Below are 17,308 nucleotides of genomic sequence, written 5' to 3' on the forward strand. Positions count from 1 at the left end.
GTTCAATGATTTCCTCGAAAAAAATCTTTTGTCCCATCCATTTCTGGTTGTAATAGTGAAATGTGCTGAAAAGAGCAGCCGGCCGAAGTGGCCGTGCGGTTAAAGGCGCTGCAGTCTGGAACCGCAAGACCGCTACGGTCGCAGGTTCGAATCCTGCCTCGGGCATGGATGTTTGTGATGTCCTTAGGTTAGTTAGGTTTAACTAGTTCTAAGTTCTAGGGGACTAATGACCTCAGCAGTTGAGTCCCATAGTGCTCAGAGCCATTGAAAAGAGCAAGACTATCCGGAAACCCTATGTCACAATCATTGCCAACTCCAGATTAAGGTAGCAACCTCGCGACGACACTAGATAAAGCCAGGAAAAAGATGATTATATGAGAATCTTACTGAGTGATTTAAGTACTGAGTATCTCGCGTCACAATGTTAAACAGTGTATAGTGTCCATATTTCTTTGCAAGAACTCTGAGATGTACGCCAACTAGCAACACAAATCAGTAACAGTCAGTTCTTAGTTTATTTATAACAAATAGTCTTCCCGAAACAAGATTCAAGGATATAGCTGTCCCATAATTGATTCACGAATAGATATTTGAAATGTAAATGAGCGTTTGGTGTCATATGACGGGAGGCCCCTTGCGGGGCAAGTCCGGCCGCCTTGGTGTAGGTCTTATTACATTCGACGACACATTGGGCGACCTGCACGACGGATGGGGATGAAATGATGATGAAGACAACACAACGCCCAGACCCTGAGCAAAGAAAATCTCTGACCCAGCGGGAAATCGAACCCGGGCTCATAGGACGGCAATCCGTCACGCTGACTACTCAGATATCGGGGCGGACACGAATAGATATTGAATTAATCTTTTTGACGGATAGCCGGCCGCGGTGGTCTAGCGGTTCTGGCGCTGCAGTCCGGAACCGCGGGACTGCTACGGTCGCAGGTTCGAATCCTGCCTCGGGCATGGGTGTGTGTGATGTCCTTAGGTTAGTTAGGTTTAAGTAGTTCTAAGTTCTAGGGGACTTATGACCTAAGATGTTGAGTCCCATAGTGCTCAGAGCCATTTGAACCATTTTTTTTGACGGATATACTCGTATGTGGGTTGGAACTTAGGTAGTGGCAACACTGCTGCGGAGACACTATGCAATGGAATCTACTATTGTTGCTGATAGCACACGTTGTTGACATATCTACCTTACCTCCAAACAAATGGACTCGCCCGTTCCACGTCACCGGCGTTCGCACCATCGAGGGGAACACAGTCACTTGTCAGCGAGTGGTCTAAGGTAACGGTGTCACTATGTTTTCGAAACATGAACAACGGAGTTGGATCAAAATTGAATGTAGCAGAGGTCGTACAGCACGACAGTGTCATCAAGGTCTTCAAGAGGCGTGCGGGGAATCGGCATTGCCGTACAGAACAGAGGCACATTGGGTAAAAGCCTTCAACGAAGGTCGGCAAACTGTGGCAGACATGCATCGGGCAGGTAGTCCTAGCGTCTCTGAAGAAGAAGTGCATGCTGTTGCCACGTTAGTGGACAGTGATAGACGCCATACGATTCGTGAGCTCGCCCACCAAACCGGATTAGCGCATACGACTGTGCTTTGCATCCTAAATGAATGGCCGGACATGCGAAAAATTGCATCACGATGGGTTCCGCATGAACTGACGGAAATGCAGAAATGGGTGCGTTACGACGCTGCTCAGACGCACTTGGTGCGCTATGAGCGCGAAGGAGAGGATTTCTTACGCCGTATCATAACACTGGATGAGACATGGGCCACATCGTATGCGCAAAAACTGAAACGTCAGTCCCACGAATGGCGTCATTATGGGTCGCCGCGAAAGTCGAAAGTGCGTTAGAGCCCCAGTATGGTGAAAGTTATGGTGATTCTCGTGTACGAGTGTGATGGTATTATCGTAACGCATTACGTTCCTCCACGACAGACCGTCAGTGCACAGTATTACTATTCGTTTTTGGAGCATCACCTGCGAACAGCTTTGTGATAGAAGCGGCGACACTTTCTGCGCAACGCACCCATCATTTTGCACGACAACGCGCGGGAGCATACAGCGCAAGCTGTGGCTGCTCTGTTCGGTCGATGGCACTTCAAATTAGTTCAAATGGCTGTGAGCACTATGGGACTTAACATCTGAGGTCATCAGTCCCCTAGAACTTAGAACTACTTAAACCTAACTAACCTAAGGACATCACACACATCCATGCCCGAGGCACGATTCGAACCTGCGGGCGTAGCGGTCGCGCGGTTCCAGACTGTAGCGCCTAGAACCGCTCGGCCACTCCGGCCGGCAGTCGATGGGACTGGGACGTATTGTACCATCCACCATACTCCCCAAACTTAAGTCCTTGTGACTTTTACTTGATTCCGAAGATGAAGGAACCACTTCGTGGCATTCGCTTCAAAACTGTTTCAGAGATTCGACAGGCAGTAGACCACTCCATTCGCACTGTCAACAGAACACGCACTGCTAACGGTATACTACGCCTTCCTCATCGCTGGCAATGGGCTCTACACAACGCTGGTGGCTACCTTGAAGGACAGTAACAGGTGCAAACATGTAACTCTTTTGGATCGGTTGTGAATAAATAGTTGCCACTATTTAAGTTTCAACCTTCGTATATTGTGGTTATGGTTATTACAATAAAATGACCATTATTGATTCACTAAAGTCATAAAGTACACAGTATACAAAAATGGAACATTCATAATGACTCCAATAATGATGATCGGAAAGCCTAAATAATACTGTAAAACATGTGTGACTACAGAAATTTACTATTTTAATGCCATATTTTATTCACAAAAGTAACTGCAATACTTAATTTGATAGACACTGTTAGACTATGTTCTTTATCTGTCCGTAATTTAGATGCAATTCGGCTATATCTAAATAAACAGAACTACACACGTATGTAAATAAGTTTAACTGACACAAAGATATCATTTTGATGAACAATTCAATTTTACAGCATTCCTTAAATTGAAACGAGTGGAATACGACATTTGAGAACTTTAAAAACGGAGCAGTGACAGAGTTCCAAACTGGTGGTTGACGTCACGTAGTATCAGTGCTTCATATCGGAATCTAACATGCACAAGTAGTGACAGGAGCGTGAGATAGAACAATAAATGAATAACACATGAAATGCACACTTTCGTCACCTGTTTTACATGCATTACGTTATTTTATTTTAAGGCTTTTGTTTATGCACATACTTACTTTGTCTCATGGTTGTTTGGTAAGTGTGTGTCATAAACTTTGTGGACAAATGAATAGTAGTTCCGGATAACGCTGACAAAAGTACACCTCAAAGGCTTTGGAACGAATATAGTATGGAATACTTCAGGGAAGATAATGTGGGATAGGCAAACAGTGCACGAAATTTGTTTAGAAATCGCAGTAACGTAAAAATGAGAGATTTTTGTGGGTAACGTTTTACAATGTCTCATTATCACGTACTGTAACGTCTCGGCTTTTAAAAGGCTCATAAGGACAGGGTTGGGAGGTATTGCTACAGAACTGACTGTCATCGTTAGTTAACATCACTAGAACCACCTATGGGAGGGGGGGGGGGGGGGCGGGGCGGAGCGGAGGTGTGTACTGTTATCACCACTATTGGTGGCAAGGAAAAGAGAACAGGTACCACCCAGAGTTCGATTGCTAGGAGTGACTTACCTACCTGTAATCCTTATGACCACATAGCAGTGCACATATTGAAAGGCATTAATTTTTGACATCTGCATCTACATATACAGGGTGTAAGGTGGTAGCTTGAATGAATGTTAATTTCGCACCTTACGTGAGATTTTATACTTTGTAACGAGTAGATGGATATGTCACCTGACATACTTCGGCGATAGTGAGCAGATTTGCCTATCAAAATGTGCAGTATGCAAGGGATGACACTCGATTTGACAGTATTAACACACCGAACCTAAATCCTACATGTCAGCGAGCAAAAGGTGAAAGAAGCTACTGTAAGGAATGTATTATTTTGGGGGCAGACGCGAGTTGTGCTGTCATGGCCCGCATACAAGGAAAGGTTCTAACAGGGGTTGGTGACCCGCAGTGAGAGAGAGAACGAACACGCCGGGCGATACAGCGAGTTGAGCAGGCAGCGGCCCAGAGCTGCTTGCGAAGGAGAAATTCTTTAGAAAATTGCATTGGGGAATTTCCAGATGCATACAAATAAGCCAGAGACGCAGATGATCACGTGAAAAGCCTGTGGTATGCTCGTGATGTACTCATGTAACTTTTAGGCGTAAGGAGCGGACACAGAATGTCTGACTGAAATAAACTCGGAAAGAGTAAAAGGGGCGATATCTCGAGGCACTTTAAAGGTGGACCCTTTCTGATTGGCAGTGGTAGTTTCCACAAGATGGAAGGAACCCTCCCATTGGTCTGAAAAAGCCATGATGTGAAGCACGAAAGGACACAGGTGGGGGACAGTTTGCTGCAGACGACAGAATACCAAAAGCATTCGGTCTCTCCTCTGAACCAGCGTCAAGTGTAGAACAGCGCCAAAAGAGCAATTTTCCTCTGAAAATTGCTTTCACATTCCTGACATTCAGCTAGAAATTAGCTGAAGAATCATTGATCTCCGATGGCAGACGAACGAAACAGCCTCGTAGTTAATTGTTCTTGCGAGAACTGAGATGGCATTGACGTATACACACTGCTCCATCTATGCAGGTGTATATCGCCATATTTCCCAGACTAGGAATGAATGCATGTTTCCTCGCCTAACGAGAAACATACGTCAGTTTCAGCTGATAAAATAAGTAAAGATTTTGATTAGCTTTTTATAGGATTGGCAGAGGTCTAGAGCAGCCAAGCAGCCGACAGCACGTCGCAGCTATAGGTAAATGCCACTGACAGAGACGTAAAGTTGTAGGATCACCAGCTTGCATTCACTGTGAAAATGAGCAACCTTGAGAAATCTTTTGCTCATCTAGCAGCAAAACCTAACCTTCTTCGTAGACTTGATTGTCATCCTAAATAGCACTGAACTTAGAACCAAAATCGGATGATTTGCCGTTATATTGACCACCTTAGACAAGGCTACACCGTCTAGAAGTAAGAAAACTCTTGTAGAGAACCTACAGTTTAAATCTGATATTGTGTTCAGTGTTATTTCTGCTAATCAGGACGTAATACGTTATCTTGACAACTGTCCTGAAATTGTCATGTCACAAGTTATGTAAATGTGTGTTTCTTTGACAACCATACAGAAATTAAACAAATTGTGTACAGCTAAACACCGATGTTCTCTAACATAGAAAAAGGGTCTACTCCTAACCCCCCCAAAAAATTTTTCTAATGATGCTAATTTACTCAGTGCGTTTTTACTGATGTCTGGCGAACGTGTAAAGGAGTGGAGTGTCAGAAGGGTGATTCCGTGATTATGTTACATACTTTCAGGAAAGACGGAAATAAGAAAATGTATCAATCTGCAGTAAAGGCCCCTAGTCCTGAAACGACCGAGTCGAAAGCAATAACCGATACTCTACTCATGTTCCGCCTTAGCCTTACGCATTCACTTGTTGATTGACAAGTAACGGAACACACAACCTGATGTCAGAGAACCGAAAACCCTAAGAATTCAGTGCAGTAATAGTGAATTCCTTTTATTTGCGTAACTTTGACAAGCTGCTACATTTACAACAGTTTTTTAGAATAGCGTCCGCAGCGTGAATGCAAAACTCAGTATACACGTTTAAATATCAACGGTGTCAGAACTGCATCGTAGGCAGCGAGAATTTTTGACAGGATATCCTACTTAGGTCTTGACAGGCGTGATGTACACATAACTTTTCACATATCTTCAGAAGAAGAAGTAAGTACGCTGGGACCACATCGACGAGCTAATCTCGAAAAAAGACCACCTCTGTCTATCCATACTTCCCGGAATGTATGATCCAGGTAGTCACGAACCCTCAGTCCAAAGTAAAATAGCGCTCCATAATACTGGACAAGAGATATATTTGCTCCTAAGGCGTATGAATGTTAATTTTATGCTTTTGCTCCAATTTATGGTTCGCCGAAAGTGTGCAAGAGGACGTATTGCAATACAGTTCGAATTACTAGAAGGTTTGCCAAACTGCTAAAATCAACGTCAATAAAAGTTAAAGAAACCACTAACGGTCAAAACTTTCTCGTGTGTTATCGAGAGCTTGCACGTATTTAAAGGCGCAGTTAATAATTATTACACTGGTTTGAAACAGTAGCATAATCGCTTCCCGCTGGAGATCGCCCCCAAGAGCAAATTAAGTGGGCTGGGGTCATATCAATATGCTGATGTCGAAACAGGACTTCCCAATGAATGTATGATCCTGGTAGCCATGAACGATGAATCCAGAATGAATTGGGGCTCTATTGTGTTGGAACGACATCCATTGACGAATAAGAAGAGCGATATGCCTGCCTGAATGTCGTTTGAGTGTACTCTATGTACTTATGTACCAACCCAATATAACAAACAAACGGAAAGAGATATTTGTTTTGCACTATGACGATGGTCACTGCTACATATTATGCTGTATGAGTTTGAGTACTTAATATCTCTCGCTTTCTTTATTGCTGTGCCATTCCTGAAGTTGACCATACACAACACGTGACAGATGTGCGTGTTCCAGTAATGTATTGCCACTAGAGTACTACACATCTATCACATGCGGGGCAGGGGTTCCATTCAGTCCACAGCTGAAGCTGAGATTCGTCTTTGTTGTGTGCAGTGACCATTATATATGTGTATGGGTTACGTGGCACACTGAGTTTGTAATAGTATGTTACTTACAGTTCTAATTGTCAGTAAACACCAAGATCATCATAGGATGCCAAAACTGCATCTTCCTCACGCCTTGGCGTCGATTTCGTCAAGCCCTGTAAAACGAGAGACAGTAGACGTTAGTTACGTTGTAATCACCACTATAATGTCGATATTGTAGTGGTAAAGAATTTATGGACTATAGTTAATTCAGAATGTTCCGTGACATTCATTAATCATGTGTTTGTACCCACAGATTAGTACACAACAGGTGTATTAGAAAAGTCAACTGATGAAGTAACAAATATATTCAAACTGTAAATTATTTGGTTTTAAAACTTCATTAAAATTTAGGCTACTTGGAATACGAAGCATTTCATCATTGACATGTGACAGTAACGGATTTTCAGCCAATCGATGCTGCCAGTAGAACTGCGGAAAATACACCATCCGTAGTAACTGCTCATGTGCAGAGGATCGTCATCTGCCAGAGAATGTCATATCAAGAACGAAGAAAATAAGTTCGTTGTAGCGTAATGGTTATACGTCGTAAAACTGAGGCAGTGAAATAAGCGGGAAACTTAATAGTAAAGTATGCCTGCTACCCTTGCAGTTGGTTTTTACTTTGACAGCATAGATTTTAAAATGAATACTAGAATACTGCGTAGGAATACAACATACAAAACCCGTTTATATAAAGTGCGATAAACGTGTACTAATATGACGAATAACATGGATTAACATGTAGTTATCTCTTCGATAAAAAGTTAATATTGTTTGGCTAGGGCACATTTCCCAGGGAAATTATTCAGCTGAAAAATTAAGAACACAAGTAAAGACTACCGTAAAACTGTGTGTTAAGAATGTAGTGCCCCAAAGAAACGTATAACAATAATAACTCAAGATTATTGAGAGGAGGGAGTCTATTGAAACTTCTCAGTGGAGATGAATTAATCAATCTTCAGTGCTACTGAGGAGTATATCAGCAGAAAACAATCCTTAGGAACAAAACAGCACAGTTTCATGACGGTTTTCATAATTATGTTCAAACAAACAACATAACAAGTGGTTCAGATGGCTCTGAGCACTGTGAGACCTAACATCTGAGGTCATCAGTTCCCTAGAACTTAGAACTACTGAAACCTAATTAACCTAAGGACATCACACACATCCATGTCCGAGGTTCCAGACTAAAGCGCCTAGAACTGCTCGGCCAAAGCGAAACAACATAACAAGTCAGTTGGTAGCATAATTCGCTATAAAACAAGGAATAAATTTTCTGTCTCAACGAAGAGAAGTGTTATCTGGGAAAATCACACGCTATGTGGAGACCATTATCTATCCAAAAGGAACGTTCAGAAACGTCTTGGTAGACAGTACATTGTCAGCAGCAACGGAGGTGGGGCTGATGGGTGAAAACATCTCCCATCTTCTGACTCACAGTGAATATATATATATATATATATATATATATATATATATATATATCTGCGATAGTATCAGAAATACAGTAAATCATCAACATGTGGATCCCATTTGCCCACAGCTGTCTAATATGAATTCCGTTCACTGACAGACCTTATTCCGATGTACACAAAGGAAATTGAAATAAGAACACCGTGAATTCATTGTCCCAGGAAGGGGAAACTTTATTGACACATTCCTGGGGTCAGATACATCACATGATCACACTGACAGAACCACAGGCACATAGACACAGGCAACAGGGCATGCACAATGTCGGCACTAGTACAGTGTATATCCACCTTTCGCAGCAATGCAGGCTGCTATTCTCCCATGGAGACGATCGTAGAGATGCTGGATGTAGTCCTGTGGAACGGCTTGCCATGCCATTTCCACCTGGCGCCTCAGTTGGACCAGCGTTCGTGCTGGACGTGCAGACCGCGTGAGACGACGCTTCATCCAGTCCCAAACATGCTCAATGGGGGACAGATCCGGAGATCTTGCTGGCCAGGGTAGTTGACTTACACCTTCTAGAGCACGTTGGGTGGCACGGGATACATGCGGACGTGCATTGTCCTGTTGGAACAGCAAGTTCCCTTGCCGGTCTAGGAATGGTAGAACGATGGGTTCGATGACGGTTTGGATGTACCGTGCACTATTCAGTGTCCCCTCGACGATCACCAGTGGTGTACGGCCAGTGTAGGAGATCGCTCCCCACACCATGATGCCGGGTGTTGGCCCTGTGTGCCTCGGTCGTATGCAGTCCTGATTGTGGCGCTCACCTGCACGGCGCCAAACACGCATACGACCATCATTGGCACCAAGGCAGAAGCGACTCTCATCGCTGAAGACGACACGTCTCCATTCGTCCCTCCATTCACGCCTGTCGCGACACCACTGGAGGCGGGCTGCACGATGTTGGGGCGTGAGCGGAAGACGGCCTAACGGTGTGCGGGACCGTAGCCCAGCTTCATGGAGACGGTTGCGAATGGTCCTCGCCGATACCCCAGGAGCAACAGTGTCCATAATTTGCTGGGAAGTGGCGGTGCGGTCCCCTACGGCACTGCGTAGGATCCTACGGTCTTGGCGTGCATCCGTGCGTCGCTGCGGTCCGGTCCCAGGTCGACGGGCACGTGCACCTTCCGCCGACCACTGGCGACAACATCGATGTACTGTGGAGACCTCACGCCCCACGTGTTGAGCAATTCGGCGGTACGTCCACCCGGCCTCCCGCATGCCCACTATACGCCCTCGCTCAAAGTCCGTCAACTGCACATACGGTTCACGTCCACGCTGTCGCGGCATGCTGCCAGTGTTAAAGACTGCGATGGAGCTCCGTATGCCACGGCAAACTGGCTGACACTGACGGCGGCGGTGCACAAATGCTGCGCAGCTAGCGCCATTTGACGGCCAACACCGGGGTTCCTGGTGTATCCGCTGTGCCGTGCGTGTGATCATTGCTTGTACAGCCCTCTCGCAGTGTCCGGAGCAAGTATGGTGGGTCTGACACACCGGTGTCAATGTATTCTTTTTTCCATTTCCAGAAGTGTATTTATGTTTCGTTAGTGTTGGAGAAACATGCATTACAAATTATAGGACATCACGGTGACATCGCCCTCAGAATCATGTACGGGTATTCTATTTGTATGATGTACACGCAACATCCTGTGATAAATAAGTTTTTATGATTATGTAGAACTGAAATAAAGGAATTCGGGTATTTGTTTGATACCCTCATACGGTAAATAGTATCTTAAAAATGTCCATTAAACTTATAGCATATAATAGGGACAAAAATACCTTCTACAAAAACATTTTGGGTTTGTCATTAGTACAGAAAAAGTCATTTGCATCAACATTTGAGATGCATGGGGACAACAGTTCCAAATACTTCTTAAATAACACTTTCTAAGCAAAATGTTGAAGCAGTGGAGAAACAAGTTATTATCTGGTCTGTGTTGCTGACTGGCCTAGCACCATGAATCTTACCCTTCTGTACAATCGAAGTGGGTAATTGAATGTTGGCTCCAGTAGCTATATCAGCGTACACAACAGAACACCGGAACGTATGGATGCAGTACAATTAGTCTTCTACCGATGCTAACATAATCTTTTCGTTTTAATTCTCTGATTTTAACAAATTAACATCTATTAGCGAGCTTACATAACTCAATTTTCCGGCTGACATAAATGACGTTGAAAGTAGCTAGGCGGTGAACATAACGCTACCCAGTAGGTGTAAGATACAGGGTGATTGGTAGAGCACTGCACCTGCAGCCGCTTGGCGATTCCGCTATAACACTGCTCGTCTACATCACTCGTTATGCACGCACAAGTCTAAGGACTCGACTTGCAGTTCACTCACTTGATATCAGTCACACGGCGCTCACTCACAAAGTGACGGGCAACAGTCGCATCAATTTGCCATTTGGGTAAGGAAACATAGACTCTATCTATACAACTTGGACACGACGTTCAAATGCATTTAGAATCAGAATTTCTTTATAGCTGTCAATTTTCTATGTTTTCTGTGGAGAAGGTGTGTGCTGTATATCTGAGATTCACCAACTAGTATAACGAAACTTGAAGTGGTAACCGAATACTGAATGCTATTGAGGGTCATTGTTTCGGTTGTGGAACTATATATTTCCCCGAAATAACACCTGATCAATCTATTCACCCGTGATCTAGGGGTAGCGTCTTTCTTTCATAACGTCTTCGGTCCGGGGTTTGCATCCCGCCGCTAGTTAAATTTTGATTAATAATCAGCATTGACGGCCGAAGACTTCCGGTATAAGAAGTCACCCTCATTCTGCCAACGGCCATGCCAAAGAGGGTGGAGGAGCAAACAGAGGTTCAGGGCACTCTCTTGTCCTAGAGGTGAGAAACTGCCCCTAAAGGCGGAAGAATCAGCAGTGATCAACGGCATGAGGACACAGAAGGCATTGGAAACCACAGCATTAAAGACACGGGACGTGTATCCACAGGACATGTGGCCTGTAATTGAGGAAGTGTCATGATGATCTCTCCATTGCCAAAAGATTCCAGAATAGTCCCACATTCGGATCTGCGGGAGGGGACTGCCAAGGGGGAGGTTACCATGAGAGAAAGATTGAATAATCAACGAAAGGATAACGTGCTACGCGTCGAGGGGTGGAATATCAAAAGCTTGAACGTGGTAGGGAAACTAGAAAACCTGAAAAGGGAAATGCAAAGGCTGAATCTAGACATAGTAGGGGGCAGTGATGTGAAGTTGTCACATGAGTACAGGGTAATATCAACAGCAGCAGAAAATGGCAGAACGGGAGTAGGATTCCTTACGAATAGGAAGGTAGGGCAAAGAGTATGTTACTCTGAACAGTTCAGTGACAGGGTTGTTCTTGTCAGAATTGATAGCAAACCAACATCGACAACAATAGTTCGGATGCACATGACGACGTCACAAGGTGAGGATGGAGAGAGAGAGAAAGTGTATGAGGATATTGAAAGGGATATACAGTATGTTACAGGGGATGAAAATCTAATAGTCATGGGAGACTGGAATGCAGTTGTAGGGGAAGGAGTAGGTTACGGGAGAATATGGGCTTGGGACAAGGAATGAGAGAGGAGAAAGACTAATTGAGTTCTGTCACAAGTTCCAGCTAGTAACAGTGAATACGCTGTTCAAGAATCACAAGAGGAGGAGTATACTCAGAAAAGGCCGGTTGATACGGGAAGATTTCAGTTAGATTACATTATGGTCAGACAGAGATTCCGAAATCAAATGCTGGATTGTAAGGTGTACCCAGGAGCAGACATAGACACAGATCACAATATAGTAGTGATGAAGAGTAGGCTGAAGCTTAAGACATTAGTCAGCAAGAATCAATACCCAAAGATGTGGGATACGGAAGTACTAAGGAATGACGAGATGCAGTTGAAGTTCTCTTAGGCTATAGATACAGCAATAAGGAATAACTCAGTAGGCAGTACAGTTGAAGAGGAATGAACATTTCTAAAAAGGGCCACCACAGAAGTTGGGAAAGAAAACATGGGTACAAAGAATGTAACTGAGAAGGAACCATGGGTAACAGAAGAAATAGTTCAATGGATCGATGAAAGGAGGAAGTACAAACATGTTCCGAGAAACTCATAGAAAGAGAAATACAAGGCGGTGAGGAATGAAATAAATAGGAAGTGCAGGAAGCTAAGACGAAATGGCTGCAGGAAAAATGTGAAGACTTCGTAAAAGAAATGATTGTCAGAAGGACAGACTCAGCATTCAGGAAAGTCAAAACCACCTTCGTTGAGATTAAAAGCAAGGGTGACAACATTAAGAGTGCAACGGGAATCCCACTGTTAAATGCAGAGGAGAGAGCGGATAGATGGGAAGAATACATTGAAAGCCTCTATGGAGGGGAAGATTTGTCTGATGTGATAGAAGGAAAAAACAGGAGACGAATTAGAAGAGATAGGGGATCAAGTATTACAAACAGAATTTGAAAGAGCTTTGGAGGACTTAAGATCAAGGCAGAGGGAAATCATTGAGGGAAATGACAACAAAACGATTATTCTCGTTGGTGTGTAGAATGTATGAGTCTGGTGACATACCATCTGACTTTCCGAAAAGTATCATCCACACAATTCCGAAGACGGCAAGAGCTAAAAAGTGCGAGAATTATCGGACAATCAGCTCAACAGCTCATGCATCCAAGCTGCTTACAACAATAATATACAGACGAATGGAAAAGAAAATTGAGGAAGCGTTAGATAACGATGAGTTTGGCTTTAGGAAAGGTAAAGGCACGACAGAGGCAAATCTGACGTTGCGATTAATAATGGAAGCAAGGCTAAAGAAAAATCAACACACGTTCATAGGATTTGTCGATCTGGAAAAAGCGTTCGACAATGTAAAATGGTGTAAGATGTTCGAAATTCTGAATAAATTAGGAGTAAGCCACAGGGAGAGACGGGTCATATACAGTATGTACAACAGCCAAGAGAGAATAATAAGAGTGGACGACCAAGAACGAAGTGCTCGTATGAAAAAGGATGTAAGACAAGGATGTAGCCTTTCGCCCCTACTGTTCAATCTGTACGCCGAGGAAGCAATGACGAAAATAAAAGAAAGTTTCAGGAGTGGAATTAAAATTGAAGGTGAAAAGATATCAATGATACGATTCGCCGATGATATTGCTATCTTGAGTGAAAGTGAAGAAGAATTACAAGATCTGCTGAACGGAATGAACAGTCTAATGAGTACAGAGTATGGATTGAGAGTAAATCGAAGAAAGACGAAGGTAAAGAGAAGTAGTAGAAATGAGAACAGCGAGAAACTTAACATCAGGATTGATGGTCACGAAGTAGATGAAGTTAAGGAATTCTGCTACCTAGGCAGACGAAGTAAGGAGGACATCAAAAGCAGACTACCAATGGCAAGAAGGGCATTCCTGGCCAAGAGAAGGGTACTAATATCAAATATCGGATTTAATTTGAAGAAGACATTTCGGAGAATATACGTCTGGAGTATAACATTATATGGTAGTGAAACATGGACTGTGGGAAAACCGGAACAGAAAAGAATCGAAGCAATTAAAATATGGTGCTACAGACGAATGTTGAAAATTAGATGGATTTACAAGGTAAGGAATGATGAGGTTCTGCGTAGAATCGGAGAGGAAAGGAACATGTGGAAAACACTGAGAAGTAGAACGAACATGATGATAGGATATGTGTTAATATATGAGGGAATGAGTTCCATCGTACTAGAGGGAGCTGTAGAGGTCAAAAACTGTAGAGGAAGACAGAGATTGGGATATATCCAGCAAATAATTGAGGACATACTTTGCAAACGCTACTCTGAGGTAAAGACGTTAGCACAGGAGAGGAATTCGTGGCGGGCAGCATGAAATCACTCAGAAGACTAATGAAAAAAAAAAAATCTATTCTCGCTTTCAGTCATCTAAAATCGAACTGACGTTCAGACATAGTATGAATAGAACAGAAAGACAGAAGTAATGTAAGATGTAGTGGTGAAAAGCGATGGGTATTATTCGAGTAGATTTCTGTCTGGATAATTATTAGAGTAAGTTGGTGAATCAAGCATATTTATTCGCCAATAAATTATGTGTAAATTAAATAACGAGTAACATATAATGCCACTGTATTTTGTAGACAATAGTTACGATGTAATCGGTATTACATTATCGATACAGTTTTGATACAGAATTTATGAACCATAGTTTACGCAGAAGGTACCGTGATATTGATGAATCGCATGTTTGCACCCACAGATTAGTACACAGTAGGTATATTATAAGTGCCATTTAATTTAGCAATAAATGTATTCAATCTGTAGATTATTCGACTTTAAAATATCGCTAAAATTAAGTTACATGAAATGCAAAGTACTTCATCATTCACATGTGACAGTAACGGAGTGTCAGCCAATCGATGCTGCCAATAGAATTGCGGAAAATACACCATCAGTGGTAACTGCTCATGTCTAGAATATTGTCAAATGCCAGAGAGATGTCAAATCAAGAATGATTTCGTTGTAACATAATAGTTATTCTTCGAAAAACTGCGACAGTGAAATAATGGTAAACTTAATAATAAGGTATTAGTGCTGCCTTTGCAATTGTGTTTTTACTTCGCCAGTATACATCTCCAAATAAATACTTGTATATTGTGTATGAATATAACACGCAAAAACCTTTTATTTAAAGTACAATAAACGAGTACTAGTATGACAAATTAACAGAGTTTAATATGTAATTTTTGCGCCGATAAAAACTTAATATTATATAGCTAGGACGCGTTTTTCGATCAGAATAACTAACAACGTCCGGGAGAACGGTGTGGTGACCACATGCCCCTTCATATCCGCAGCCGGTGACGTATACGATCTGAGGATGACACGGCGGCCGGTCGGAACCGTTAGGCATTTATGGCCTGTTCCGAAGGTGTTTTTTTTTCCTTTTTCTAGGACACATTTTTCAGGGAAATTATTCAGCTGAAAAATTAAGAGCATAGTTAATGACTATCGCACAATAGTTTATTAAAAATGCAGTACCTCACATGACAGCTAGAGAAATATCTCATCCTTATTGAGAGAGATGTCTATCGAAACTTGTCAGAGATATTGAATTAATCTACAACGCTATTGTGAAGAATATCTGTAGAAAACGTACATTAGACATACGACAGTGAAGTTTCCTGAAGGCATTCGAAATTATGTTCAAACCAACAGTATAACACATCAGTTGGTAACATAGCTCACTGTAAAACAAGGAAGAAATTTTATCTCTTAAAGAAGAGCACTGTTATCCAGGAAAACCACACGCTTTGTGGAGCCCATTATCTATCCAAAAGAAACATTCAGAAACATACTGGTAGACAGTACATTGTCAGCAGAACCAGAGGTGGGGCTGATGGATGGAAACGCCTTGCATCTACTGACGCACAGTGAACATAGAAACATACATATACAGCTGCGATGGTAACAGAAGTACAATAACTTATCAACGTGTTGGTCCTGAGTAGTCTTTTTTATGTAATACAGATGAAGATAGAGGACAGGTAAAGGGAAGGGAACTTTATTTCCATTTCTATAGTAATGTGCGAGATCACCCACTAGTTTAATATTTTTGCAGATGTCAACACCTTTGACCCATAATGACACAGATTCGGATTAATTTATTTTGCGATGATTTCTGGTCTTGATAACCAACGGCATGGTGGATATGTAATACGATTTTCCCATGTCTCTGTTATAGACTTCACAAATCTGAAATGTCCGATAGACAGTGACTTCACGACTATTAAATGATTCGAGTCATGATACTTTTTCCACTATAGGACCACGTACTAGAGCAACGGTCATCCAGCCAATGCCATACTGTGCAGCACATTATTCGTTAGCGTAAAATTGAAAACACCGCTACAAAATACTGACGGACCATGCAAAATCACGTATGCGCCAACATAGTTCTCGGTAGTAATAGCAGTATTATGAATTGCTTTATACACTGTAGGGCGTGATCCTGATTCATCACCGATCTTATACTCATTACTGACAAAAATGACAAGTCCACGATGTTCAATATCCATGGGCGGCTTGTTCTTAACATTTACACTAACCATATGGCCTTCCACAATACGCTTCAGCAGATAAGCATACGACCGCCAAACCTTCCACTCAAACTCTTCGAACAATATTACTTGGGTACGCCCTGGTTCGCACCCATCAAAACCGAATTGATCAGATATTGGCATATAAACATTATACCACCTAATAAGGCTCTCAGTCAAGGTGGACTTGCCGATATTAGTATCGCCATAGAAATACAATTTCAGTTTTTTCACCTCTTTGCTCCAGTAGCTCGCATTATACCAAGCGACTGCTTCACCGTCCCAACCAACATGCGGATAGTCAAACTTAGTAAACGGTCGTTCAGGTTGCCTCTTCGCCTTAAAACCTTTCACAAACTGTTCGATATAACGAACTCTTTGAGAAAACCTGCAGACAATTGGATCAGTGTAATCAATCACAGATGTCTTTTCAGCAAACCTGTGAAGTTGGTAAAAGAAATTGAAGAGTCCCCATGAATTATTTGTCAATGCATAGCCGTCCACCTTAGTAATATACTTTAGCCGATTAGCCTGTCTGATACAAAGTCCGTTTTCTGAACAGGATTTGTTCCGTTGTATATATGATCCGTCAATTTAGGAGAAATACGTATTACATATTACTGGGCGCCACGGAGACACAACCATCAAAATCATGTAGAGCGTACTGTTTGTATGATAAACTCCAAATTCTGTGGTAACTCATTTTTTCTGATTATCACCGAGGCATGTAAAATTGAAGAAAAGCAATACGAGTATGAGATTAATATTGTTATGCTGTGACTGATATCTTAGTAATGATAATTAAGGTTGTAGTATATAATAAGGACAAAAATAGCTTTTACAAAGATTTCGTACAGAACAAGTCACTTACATGAACATTTAGGAGACATACTTGGTAAACGACACTTTCCAAACAAAATCTTTAAGCAGGGAATAAAC

The sequence above is a fragment of the Schistocerca nitens genome, chromosome 3, assembly GCF_023898315.1.
Source record: "Schistocerca nitens isolate TAMUIC-IGC-003100 chromosome 3, iqSchNite1.1, whole genome shotgun sequence".
In the NCBI taxonomy this organism is placed as follows: domain Eukaryota; kingdom Metazoa; phylum Arthropoda; class Insecta; order Orthoptera; family Acrididae; genus Schistocerca; species Schistocerca nitens.